Raw genomic sequence first — 14084 nt, 5'->3', positions numbered from 1 at the left:
GAGCCACCAAATGCACAAGATCAACCATCTTCCTCAATGCAAGCATCTCCACCAACTCAAGATGAGGATGAGGCTCAAAATGATGAAGGAGAAGATCAAGGAGTTGAGCCACCTCAAGAGGAGAGCAATGATCAAGGGGGAGATGCCCATGATCAAGATGAGGAAGATGAACAAGTTCCAAGACCGCCACACCCAAGAGTCCACCAAGCAATCCAACGAGATCACCCCGTCGACACCATCCTCGGCGACATTCATAAGGGGGTAACCACCATATCTCGTGTTGCACATTTTTGTGAGCATTACTCTTTTGTTTCCTCTATTGAGCCACACAGGGTAGAGGAAGCACTTCAAGATTCGGATTGGGTGGTGGCGATGCAAGAGGAGCTCAACAACTTCACTAGGAATGAGGTATGGCATCTAGTTCCACGTCCTAACCAAAATGTTGTAGGAACCAAGTGGGTCTTCCGCAACAAGCAAGATGAGCATGGTATGGTGACAAGGAACAAAGCCCGACTTGTAGCCAAGGGGTATTCACAAGTCGAAGGTTTGGATTTCGGTGAAACCTATGCACCTGTAGCTAGGCTTGAGTCAATTCGCATATTACTTGCCTATGCTACTTACCATGGCTTTAAGCTTTATCAAATGGACGTGAAAAGTGCCTTCCTCAACGGACCAATCAAGGAAGAGGTCTATGTTGAGCAACCTCCCGGCTTTGAAGATAGTGAGTACCCTAACCATGTTGATAAACTCTCTAAGGCGCTTTATGGGCTCAAGCAAGCTCCAAGAGCATGGTATAAATGCCTAAGAGATTTTCTCATCACTAATGGCTTCAAAGTCGGAAAGGCCGATCCTACTTTATTTACTAAAACTCTTGACAATGATTTGTTTGTATGCCAAATTTATGTTGATGATATTATATTTGGGTCTACTAACGAATCTACATGTGAGGAATTTAGTAGGATCATGACACAAAAATTTGAGATGTCTATGATGGGGGAGTTGAAGTACTTCTTGGGATTTCAAGTGAAGCAACTCCAAGAGGGCACCTTCATTAGCCAAACAAAGTACATTCAAGACATTCTAAACAAGTTTGGGATGAAGGATGCCAAGCCCATCAAGACACCCATGGGAACCAATGGGCATCTCGACCTCGACACGGGAGGTAAATCCGTTGATCAAAAGGTATACCGGTCGATGATAGGCTCTTTACTCTATTTATGTGCATCTCGACCGGACATAATGCTTTCCGTATGCATGTGTGCAAGATTCCAAGCCGACCCTAAGGAAGCTCACCTTACGGCCGTAAAACGAATCTTGAGATATTTAGTTTATACTCCTAAGTTTGGGCTTTGGTACCCTCGGGGATCCACATTTGATTTAATTGGTTATTCGGATGCCGATTGGGCAGGGTGTAAGATTAATAGAAAGAGCACATCGGGGACTTGCCAGTTCTTGGGAAGATCCTTGGTGTCTTGGGCTTCAAAGAAGCAAAATTCCGTAGCTCTTTCTACCGCCGAAGCCGAGTATATTGCCGCAGGCCATTGTTGCGCACAATTGCTTTGGATGAGGCAAACCCTTAGGGACTACGATTACAAATTAAACAAAGTTCCTCTTCTATGTGATAATGAGAGTGCAATCCACATGGCGGATAATCCCGTTGAGCATAGCCGCACTAAACACATAGCCATTCGGTATCATTTCTTAAGGGATCACCAACAAAAGGGAGATATCGAGATTGCATATATTAACACTAAAGATCAATTAGCCGATATCTTTACCAAGCCACTAGATGAACAAACCTTTAACAAACTTAGGCATGAGCTAAATATTCTTGATTCTAGGAATTTCTTTTGATGTCTTGCACACATAGCTCATTAATATACCTTTGATCATGTCTCTTTTATATGCTATGACTAATGTGTTTTCAAGTGAATTTCAAACCAAGTCATAGGTGTATTGAAAGGAAATTGGAATCTTCGGCGAAGACAAAGGCTTCCACTCCACTCCATAACTAATCCCTCGCCGTCTCTCCGAGCCACTCTCCAACTTTGGTATAATCTTCACTCATATATTGTTTGCCAGAGGGGGAGAAAGTAGTTTAAAAAGGGCTTATATTTCACTCAAGTATCTGTTTTTGGCGATTCATGCCAAAGGGGGAGAAAGTATTAGCCCAAAGCAAAAGGACCGCACCACCACCTAATTTTAAAACTAATGATTTTCAAATTGGTATCTTATTGTGTTCAAAAGGGGAAGAAAGTAGCATTTTCAAAATTGATATAAAACCCTCTTGAACACTAAGAGGAGGATTTTATCGAGAGGGAGTTTTGTTTAGTCAAAGGAAAAGCATTTGAACCAGGGGGAGAAGATTTGAAATCCTAAAAATGCTTCTCAAAATCTTATTCATTTACCTTTGACTATTTGCAAAAAGGACTTTGAAAAGAATTTACAAAAATTTGCAAAAACAAAACATATGGTGCAAACGTGGTCCAAAATATTAAATATAAAGAAACAATCCATGCATATTCTAAGAAAATATTTATTAGCTCAATTCTAAGTAACCTTTGCACTTACAATTATGCAAACTAGTTCAAATATGCACTTCTATACTTGCTTTGGTTTGTGTTGGCATCAATCATCAAAAAGGGGGAGATTGAAAGGGAATTAGGCTTGCACCTATTTCCTAACTGATTTTGGTGGTTGAATTGCCCAACACAAATAATTGGACTAACTAGTTTTCTCTAGTCTATAAGTTGTACATGTGCCAAAGATTCACAACAAGCCCATAAAAAGACCAAGAAAGGGTTCAAACAAAGAGAGCAAAAGACAACCCAAAGGCACCCTGGTCTGGCGCACCGGACTGTCCAGTGTGCCACCGGACAGTGTCCGGTGCACCACCGGACACGGCACTCGAGGCTGAACTTGCTACCTTCGGGAAAATCAGAGGGCGCTCCGCTATAATTCACCGGACTGTCCGGTGAGTCACCGGACAATGTTCGGTGTGCCAGCGGAGCAACGACTACTTCGTGAGCAACGGTCGACTGCAACACATTAAATACGCGCCTCCGTGCGCAGAGGACAGAGCAGCGCCAGAAGGCGCACCGGACAGTCTACAGGACCTGTCCGGTGCACCACCTGACAGCCCAGCGGCCCCACAAGTTAGACCTCCAATGGTCGAACCCCAACGGTCTGCTGACGTGGCTGGCGCACCGGACAGTGTCCGGTGCGCCATGCGACAGCACACTTCCAACGGCCATTTATGGTGGTTGGGGCTATAAATACCCCAACCACCCCACATTCAATGGCATCCAAGTTTTCACACTTCAACACCTTACAAGAGCTATAACATTCAATACAAGACACACCAAAGAGATCAAATCCTCTCCCAACTCCACACAAAGCTTTAGTGATTAGAGAGAGAGATTTGTTGTGTTCATTTGAGCTCTTGCGCTTGGATCGCTTCTTTTCTTTCTCATTCTTCTTGTGATCATCTCAATTGTAACCAAGGCAAGAGACACCAATTGTGTGGTGGTCCTTGCGGGGACTTGTTGTCCCATTTGATTGAGAAGAGAAGCTCACTCGGTCCGAGTGACCGTTTGAGAGAGGGAAAGGGTTGGAAGAGACCCGGTCTTTGTGACCACCTCAACGGGGAGTAGGTTTGCAAGAACCGAACCTCGGTAAAACAAATCATCGTGTCTCGCTCTTTATTTGCTCATGATTTGTTTTGCGCCCTCTCTCTCGCACTCGTTTATATTTCTAACGCTAACCCGGCTTGTAGTTTGTGCTTAAGTTTGTAAATTTCAGATTCGCCCTATTCACCCCCCTCTAGGCGACTTTCAATTTCCATCCCCGAATGTGATAGCTCTTTGAGGATCTTCGTTTTTCTCGTAGGAGGAGAACACTCTTTTCTCCCATGTCATGTGGTTTGTGCATCCGCTATCTATTATCCAGCTTGAGCCCCCGGATGCATAAACCTGCAAAACAATTTAGGCCTTGTTCTTAGGTACCCAAACAGTCTTGGGTCCTTTCACGTTAGAAACAGCACCTTGGGTACCCAAACACAAGTCTTGGAGCCCTTGTGTTTGCCCCCAACATATTTGGCAACTACTTTGCCTAATTTCTTAATGAGCACATAAGAAGCACATCAAAAGTTTTGAATGAAATATTATGATCATTTGATGCAGTAGGAGTTTTCTTTTTAGGCAATTTAACATGGCTTGATTGCCTAGAACTAGAAGCCTCATTCTTATACATAAAAGCATGGTGAGAAACAGAATGAGATTTTCTAGCATGAATTCTCCTAATTTTGTGCTCAGGATAATTAGCAGGATATAAAATATAGCCCTCATTATCCTGAACCATGGGAGCCTTGCCCTTAACTAAATTGGACAATCTCTTAGGGACATTAAGCTTGACATTGCTTCCCCGTTGGAAACCAATGCCATTCTTAATGCCAGGGCGCCTCCCATTATAGAGCATGCTTCTAGCAAATTTAAATTTTTCATTTTCAATTTTATGCTCATTGATTTTGGCAGTCAATTGAGCTATATGATCATTTTGTTGTTTAATTAGAGCAAGGTGATCATTAATAGCTTTAACATAATATCTCTACATCTAGTGCAAATGGAGACATGATCAACAGTAGATGTAGAAGGTTTGCAAACATTTAATTCTTCTATCTTAGCATGTAATATGGCATTCTCATCTCTAAGACAGGAAATAGAATCATTGCTAACATTTAACTCTCTAGCCTTAGAAATTAAACTGGCATTTTCAGTCCTAAGGCTAGAAATTGATTCATTCAATTTATTATTCTTAGCAATTAAACTAGTATTTTCATTTTTAAGACTGGTAATTGAATCATGGCAAATGCTAAGCTCCTTAGTCAAGTTTTCACATTTTTCTACTTCCTGAGCATTAGCATTTTTACCTTAAGATGCGTTTTGTTTTCTTTAATAAGGAAGTCCTCTTGGCTTTCCAAGAGATCATCCTTCTCATGAATAGCTTCTATTAATTCATTTAGTTTTCCTTTTGTTTCATGTTAAGGTCGGCAAAAAGCGTAACTAAACCATCTTCATCTTCACAAGAGCTACCCTCATCACTAGATGTTGTATATTTGGGGGTGGCTCTAGATTGTACCTTCTTTTTCTTGTCGTCCTTTGCCATGAAACACTTGTGGCCGACGTTGGGGAAGAGGAGGCCCTTGTTGATGGCGATGTTGGCGGCGTCCTCGTCGGAGGAGGAGTCGGTGGAGCTCTTGTCGGAGTCCCATTCGCGACACACGTGGGCATCGCCGCCCTTCTTCTTGTAGTACCTCTTCTTTTCCTTCTTCTTCCCTTTCTTGTCGTCAGAGGAGGAGTCGGTGCTAACATAAAACACTTCGATATCTCCCTTTTGCTGGTGGTCTCTCAAAAATTGATGCCAGATGTCTATGTGCTTCGTGCGACTGTGTTCAACAGGATTATCTGCCATGCGGATTGCACTCTCATTGTCACATAGGAGTGGGACTTTGCTCAGATTTTAGCCAAAGTCCCTGAGGGTTTGCCTCATCCAAAGTAGTTGCGCGCAACACTGTCCTGCGGCAACATACTCGGCCTCAGCGGTGGATAGGGCAATAGAAGTTTGTTTCTTAGAACTCCAAGACACCAGGGACCTTCCTAAGAATTGGCACGTCCCTGATGTACTCTTCCTATCAACTTTGCATCCAGCATAATCGAATTCTGAGTATCCAATCAAGTCAAAGGTTGACCCCTTTGGATACCTGATCCCGAAGCAAGGCGTAGCAACTAAATATCTAAGTATTCGCTTAACGGCCACAAGGTGACACTCCCTTGGGTTGAATTGAAATCTAGCACACATGCATACGCTTAGCATAATATCCGGCCTACTAGCACATAAATAAAGCAAAGAACCTATCATAGACCGATATGCCTTTTGATCAACGGACTTACCTCCTTTGTTGAGGTCGACATGTCCGTCGGTTCCCATTGGAGTCTTTGCGGGCTTGGCGTCCTTCATCCCAAACCGCTTGATCAAATCTTGCGTGTACTTCGTTTGGGAAATAAAGGTGTTGTCCTTAAGTTGCTTCACTTGGAACCCAAGGAAGTAGTTCAACTCGCCCATCATCGACATCTCAAATTTCTAAGTCATCACCCTGCTAAACTCTTCACAAGACTTTTGGTTAGTAGAACCAAATATTATGTCATCGACATAAATTTGGCACACAAATAAGTCACCATCACATGTCTTAGTGAAAAGAGTTGGATCGACTTTCCCAACTTTGAAAGCATTAGCAATTAGAAAGTCTCTAAGGCATTCATACCATGCTCTTGGGGCTTGCTTAAGTCCATAGAGCGCCTTAGAGAGCTTACACACGTGGTCGGGGTACCGTTCATCCTCAAAGCCAGGGGTTGTTCTACGTACACCTCCTCCTTGATTGGCCCGTTGAGGAAAGTGCTCTTCACATCCATTTGGAACAACCTGAAAGAATGGTGAGCGGCATAGGCTAACAAAATACGAAAGACTCTAGCCTAGCCACAGGAGCAAAAGTCTCCTCAAAGTCCAAACCTGCGACTTGGGCATAACCTTTTGCCACAAGTCTAGCCTTGTTCCTTGTCACCACCCCGTGCTCGTGTTGTTTGTTGCGGAACACCCACTTGGTTCCCACAATGTTTTGCTTGGGACGTGGCACCAGTGTCCAAACTTCATTTCGCTTGAAGTTATTAAGCTCTTCCTGCATGGCCAACACCAGTCCGGATCTAGCAAGACCTCTTCTACCCTGAAAGGCTCAATAGAAGAGACAAAAGAGTAATGCTCACAAAAATTAGCTAATCTAGAGCGAGTAGTTACTCCCTTGCTTATATCACCCAAAATCTGGTCGACGGGATGATTCCTTTGAATCGTTGCTCGGAATTGAGTTGGAGGGGCTTGAGGTGCTTCTTCCTCCATAAGATGATCATCTTATGCTCCCCCTTGATCACACGCGTCTTCTTGATGAACCTGTTCATCAGTTTGAGTTGGGGGATGCACATTTGTTGAGGAAGAAGGTTGATCTTGCTCCTTTTATTCATGTGGTCGCACATCTCCAATCGCCATGGTGCGTATTGCGGTCGTTGGAACATCTTCTTCATCTACATCATCAAGATCAACTTGCTCTCTTGGAGAGTAATTAGTCTCATCAAATACAACGTCGCTAGAGACTTCAACCAAACCCGATGATTTGTTGAAGACTCTATACACCTTTGTATTTGAGTCATAACCTAACAAAAACCCTTATACAGCTTTGGGAGCAAATTTAGAATTCCTACCTTTCTTCACTAGAATGTAACATTTACTCCCAAATACACGAAAATACGAAATGTTGGGTTTGTTACCGGTTAGAAGTTCGTACGACGTCTTCTTGAGGAGGCGATGAAGGTAGACCCGGTTTATGGCGTGGCAAGCCGTGTTCACGGCTTCCGACCAAAACCGCTTGGGCATCTTGAACTCTCCAAGCATCGTCCTCTCCATGTCTAAGAGCATCCTGTTCTTCCTCTCTACCACACCATTTTGTTGTGGTGTGTAGGGAGCGGAGAACTCGTGCTTGACTCCTTCCTCCTCAAGGTACTCCTCCACTTGATGATTCTTGAACTCGGACCCGTTGTCACTCCTTATCTTTTTCACTTTGAGCTCAAATTCATTTTGAGCTCTCCTTAGGAAGCGCTTTAGGGTCCCTTGGGTTTCAGTTTTATCCTACAAAAAGAATACCCAAGTGAAGCGGGAAAAATCATCAACAATAACAAGACCATACTTACTTTCCCGATGCTGAGGTAGGCGATGGGTCCGAAGAGGTCCATATGAAGTAGCTCCAAAGGTCTTGATGTGGTCATCACATTTTTGATATGATGAGTACTTCCCACCTGTTTACCTGCTTGACAAGCTACACAAGGTCTATCTTTTTCGAAAGTTACATTTGTTAGACCTAACACATGTTCTCCCTTTAAAAGTTTGTGAAGGTTCTTCATCCCCACATGCGCTAGACGGCGATGCCACAGCCAGCCCATGCTAGTCTTAGCGATTAAGCATGCATCTAGATCGGCCTCCTCCTTTGAAAAATCAACTAAATAGAGTTTGTCGTCTAGTACACCCTTAAAAGCTAATGAACCATCACACCTTCTAAAGACAGACACATCTACATTGGTAAATAAGCAATTGTATCCCATATTACATAGTTGACTAACGGACAACAAGTTATACCCGAGCGATTCAACTAAGAACACCTTAGAAATGGAATGCTCAGATGAAATAGCAATCTTTCCTAGTCCTTTAACCTTGCCTTGATTCCCGTCTCCAAAGATGATCGAATCTTGGGAATCTTAGTTCTTGACGTAGGAGGTGAACATCTCCTTCTCCCCCGTCATGTGGTTTGTGCATCCGCTGTCGATAATCTAGCTTGAGCCCCCGGATGCATAAACCTGCAAGGCAAATTAGGCTTGGGTTTTAGGTACCCAACTCTTGTTGGGTCCTACAAGGTTAGTAACAATTGTCTTAGGGACCCAAATGCAAGTCTTGTCTCCCTTGCATTTGGCCCCCACCTTTTTAGCAATCACTTTTTCATTTTTGCATGAGAGAACAAATTTAGCATTGCAAGCATGAAAGACAGTGGTAGATCCATTACACACTTTCCTAGGAGCATGAAACACAAAATTTCTCCTAGGCCAACCATTAAAATTGGAACTTGAAGCAATCATGGCATGTGAGTCAAAAGCATTATAACTCCTATTATAATGAAAATTACTAGAATATTTTCTATCATGGTACATGAAAGCATGATTCTTTTGACTACTATTAGCCATGGGGGTCTTCCCTTTCTCCTTGTTGGGAATGGGAGCCCTTTGACTTGTTAAGTTCTTGGCTTCTCTCTTAAAGCCAAGCCCATCCTTAATTGAGGGGTGTCTACCAATAGTGTAGGCATCCCTTGCAAATTTTAGTTTATCAAAATCACTTTTGCAAGTCTTAAGTTGAGCATTAAGACTTGCTACTTCATCATTTAATTTAGAAATAGAAATTAAATGTTCATCACAAGCATCAACATTAAAATCCTTGCATCTATTGCAAATTACAACATGCTCTACACAAGGACTAGATTTATTTACTACTTCTAGCTTAGCACTTAAATCATCATTCAATGTCTTCAAGCTAGAGATAGATTCATTGCACTTAGATAACTCAGAATAAAGTAATTCATTCCTTTTAATCTCTAAGGCAAGAGACTTTTGAGCACTAATGAATTTGTCATGTTCCTCATACAAAATTTCCTCTTGCCTCTCTAGCAATCTATCTTTTTCATTCAAGGCATCAATCAACTCATTAATCTTTTCTATTTTACCTCTATCTAATCCTTTGAACAAGCTAGTGTAGTCTACTTCATCATCACTAGAATCCTCATCACTAGAAGTAGAGTACATAGGAGTTTCTCGAGCGTTTACCTTCTTTTCCTTTGCCATTAGGCAAGTATGGCGCTCGTTGGGGAAGAGAGACGATTTGTTGAAGGCCGAGGCGGTGAGTCCTTCATCGTCGGAGTCGGACGAAGAACAATCCGAGTCCCACTCTTTGCCAAGGTGTGCCTCGCCCTTTGCCTTCTTGTAGACCTTCTTTTTCTCCTTCTTCTTATGTCTTTTGTCTCCCTGGTCATTTTCATTATCGGGACATTGAGCAATAAAACGACCTTGCTTACCGCACTTGAAGCAGGAGCGCTTTCCCTTTGCCTTGTTCTTGTTGGAGTACTCCTTGCGTCCTCTTAGTGCGGTCTTGAAGCGCTTGATAATGAGGGCCATTTCATCCTCGTTTAGCCCGGCCGCCTCAACTTGCGCCACCTTGCTTGGTAGCGCCTCCCTGCTACTTGTTGCTTTGAGAGCAACAGTTTGAGGCTCGTAGATGGACATTGGTCCATTCAATGCCTCATCCACGTTTCTTGCTTCCTTGATCATCATTCGCCCGCTTACAAACTTTCCAAGTATTTCCTCGGGCGTCATCTTGGTGTACCTAGGATTTTCACGGATAGAGTTTACAAGATGAGGATCAAGGACAGTGAAAGACCTGAGCATAAGTCGGACGACGTCGTGGTCCATCCATCTCGTGCTTCCATAGCTCCTGATCTTGTTGACCAGGGTCTTGAGCCTGTTGTACGTTTGGGTTGGCTCCTCCCCCCTGATCATTGCGAACCTTCCTAGTTCGCCTTCCACCAACTCCATCTTGGTGATCATGGTGGCGTCGTTCCCCTCATGCGAGATCTTGAGGGTGTCCCAAATTTGCTTGGCATTATCCAAGCCGCTCACCTTATGGTACTCTTCCCTGCACAAGGATGCTAATAGAACAGTGGTAGCTTGTGCATTTTTGTGAATTTGTTCATTGATAAACATGGGATTATCTGTACTATCAAATTGCATTCCATTTTCTACTATCTCCCATATACTTGGATGAAGAGAGAACAAATGGCTACGCATTTTGTGACTCCAAAATCCGTAGTCCTCTCATCAAAGTGTGGAGGTTTACCAAGAGGAATGGAAAGCAAATGAGCATTGGAATTATGCGGAATGCGAGAATAATCAAAAGAAAAGTTTGAGTTGACCGTTTTCTTTTTCTCGTCGTCGTCGTCTCTTTGGGAAGAAGAGGACTCGTCACTGTCGTAGTAGACTATCTTCTTGATGCGCCTATTCTTCTTCCCGTCCTTCTTCTTGTGACTCGAGCCAGAGTCAGTGGTCTTATCGTCTCGTGGCTCATTGAAGATGGACTCCTTCTCTTTGTCGTTGACCACCATCCCCTTTCCCTTAGGATCCATCTCTTCGGGCCATTAGTCCCTTTCTTGAAGAGAACGACTTTGATACCAATTGAGAGCACCTAGAGGGGGGGTGAATAGGTGATCCTGTAAAAACTTAAAACTTATAGCCACAAAACTTGGTTAAGTGTTAGAGAGATAATACCAAGTGGCTATAAAGCGAGCTCTTGCGAATCACAACAATCACACAAAAAGCAATCACAAGAGACCCGCGAGTTATCCCGTGGTTCGACAAGTACAACACTTGTATACCTCCACGTTGTGGCGTCCCAATGGACGAGGGTTGCACTCAACCCCTTTCAAGTGATCCAATGATCAACTTGAATACCACAGTGTTTTTCTTTCTTTCACTATATCCCGTTCGCGAGGAATCTCCACAACTTGGAGCCTCTCGCCCTTACAATTGATGATCACAAAGAAGCACAGATGTAAGGGAGGGAAAAGCAACACACACACAAGACTCAAAGTAAGAGCACAACACGCACACTAGTCACAACTTGAGCTCTAAGTTCACACACGGAGTTCTCAACTCAAGAGGAGCTCAAATTGCTATCACAAAGAATCAAATGCGCTAGAATGAAGTCTTGGTGCTTAGAGATGATCAAAGAATGCTTGTGTATTTCCTCCATGCGCCTAGGGGTCCCTTTTATAGCCCCAAGGCAGCTAGGAGACGTTGGAGGCAAACAGGGAAGGTAATTCTTGCCTTCTGTCGGGTGGCGCACCGGATAGTCCGGTGTGCCACCGCACATGCACTGTTCAGTGTCCGATGCAGATTGCCTTCCTAAATTGGCGCAGCCGGCCGTTGAAGACTTGGAGCCGTTGGCGCACCGGACACTGTCCAGTGTGCACCGGACAGTCCGGTGCCCCCATTTTATCGTTGGCTCAGCCACGCGTCACGCGCGGATTGCGCGACCGACCGTTGGCTCACCGGACAGTCCGATGCACCACCAGACAGTCCAGTGAATTTTAGTTGTACGCCGCCGACGAATTCCCGAGAGCGGCCAGTTGACCAGAAGCCAGCCTAGCGCACCGGACACTGTCCGGTGCACCACCGTACAGTCCGGTGCACCTAGACTGCGCTGAGTCTTGGTTGCTTCAGCCAAGTCCTTTTTCTTTTTCTATTTTCTCTGATTCTAGCACTTACACAAATATGTTAGTACACAAAAAAACAATGTACTAAGTCTAGAATCATACCTTCTTGATGATTTGCACTTCATCCACCATTTTGCACATAATTACTCACTTAGTTTGTGTTGGTCACTTTAATCACCAAAATACTTTAGAAATGGCCCAAGGGCACATTTCCCTTTCAATGAGATTGAACATAATCAGAAAACCAATCTCTATGCGAACAAATATGAAAAGTGCAAGCGGAATCGATAACCCAAGAAGAGCATTTTTCAACAGAGGCAACAAATAGAGCTTCTCCACTATCCAAAGTTTCAACAAAACTAGCTTCAGCAAAAGACTTATCCAATTCTTTTTTCTTTCTCTCCTCTTTATTTCACACCTTGGGGCATTGAGAAATATGATGAGTAATTTTTTTTTGCAATAACGGCAATAAAGGTTGGATTTATGATCTCCAGATCCCCGAACAATTAAACCTTCACCTTTGGGTTCAGAACGAGAATCAACATCAAAATTTTCTTTCGACAACAAATTTAACTTAAAATTCTCAAAGGACAGTGAAGTATGATTACCATAAATCATAATTTCCTTAAAATGCTTAAAATAAGGGGGCAATGAGACTACCAACAAAATTGACTTATCTTCATCATCTATCTTCATATCAAGGCTCTCAAGGTCCACAATAATTGAATTAAATTCATTAAAATGTGACTGAATAGATGTACCTTCCGCCATACGAATAGTATAAAGGCGCTCTTTGAGACGGAGCTTATTAGCAAGACTCTTGGTCATATATAGCTCCTCCAATTTCTTCCAATTTTGCCGCAGATTTTGCATTTATTACTTCACGCAGAACATCAGGAGATAAACTGAGCTACAAGGCGGACAAAGTTTTTTCATATGTTATCTGTCAGGTTTATTTGAATGGCAAGGTGGTGTTGATTTGTATGCTATTCTGACAGTACAACTGTTCCTTCAAAGAGAGTATGGATTTTTACTACCCGGTGACAACTTCTTAAGTGGGCCACTTGGAAGACATGGTAAGCTGCTTTGTAGAAGAACCCTTGTGGTCAGCTACTGCAAGTCCGTCGGGGTTCAAAATGCTTGGCATAATAGTTCATGTCATCCATATATGATTTGTGACCCTGGTGCTTCAAAGATCCTACATCGACTTGGGGGAAAGTCGAAGCTTAAGAAGGGGGAATGTTAGAAACAGATATGGGCCATTAGTTAATGGGTCGTGGGCCATAATGGTGCACCCGAGTGGAGTACAAGATGGCAAGTGTAGTGTAGCACACAACTGGGGGCATCGAATATTCAAAAGAGAAGAGAACTCTTTTACCCTTTGGCATTCCTCTCCTCTATGGGTCTTCTTCCCTAAATCTGCTCTCTACTATCACACCCAGGTTTCAGGGGTCCAAAACCTGGGCACAAAATAATCACCAAGTGTGCTAGGATCAAGTCTCACACATATGATGACTCATGGTACAGAATCGAATGTTACATCTTTAATGTATAACAGAGTTCTGTACAAAATAGATAAATGATTACATCATACGAAGACAATGATCCATCAACCCAAAGTTGACTGGGAGACGACTGTCTAGACCTCTCACGAACTCATCACAACATCCTTTACACGCCTCCTCCTGTGGTACCTATTCTTGACCTGGGGGATGTGAGTACAACAATGGTGAGCTCACGTACGTTCATCGCTCAACAAGTTGTGGGGAATAATGTGTATGAACTCACCAAAGATGGGAGCTCATGTGAAGTGTAAGGATTACCAAAGGAGATGGTTAATGCTGAACATTGCTTTTAAAGTTGGTCAAAATATTATTAGCACTTACTAAGTATAAGTAGATACCGACCACTACAGGAAACGCATAAATTTTCGTGGGCCGGGATATTTTCGTCGGCCGGCCCACGAAAATACGGAAGTTATTTTCGTCGGCCTCGTGACCGACGAAAATGTGGAGTATTTTTGTGGGCCGGGGAATATGTTCGTCGGCAGGCCCACAAAAATATGGAAGTTATTTTCGTCGGCCTCATGACCGACGAAAATGTGGAGTATTTTCGTGGGTCGGGGCCGTACCGACGAAAATAAGTCATTGACCGACCACTATTTTCGTCGTCCTCAGTG

Source organism: Zea mays, chromosome 1, assembly GCF_902167145.1.
Source record: "Zea mays cultivar B73 chromosome 1, Zm-B73-REFERENCE-NAM-5.0, whole genome shotgun sequence".
Classification (NCBI taxonomy): Eukaryota; Viridiplantae; Streptophyta; class Magnoliopsida; order Poales; family Poaceae; genus Zea; species Zea mays.
Note: the sequence above shows the minus strand (reverse complement) of the source record.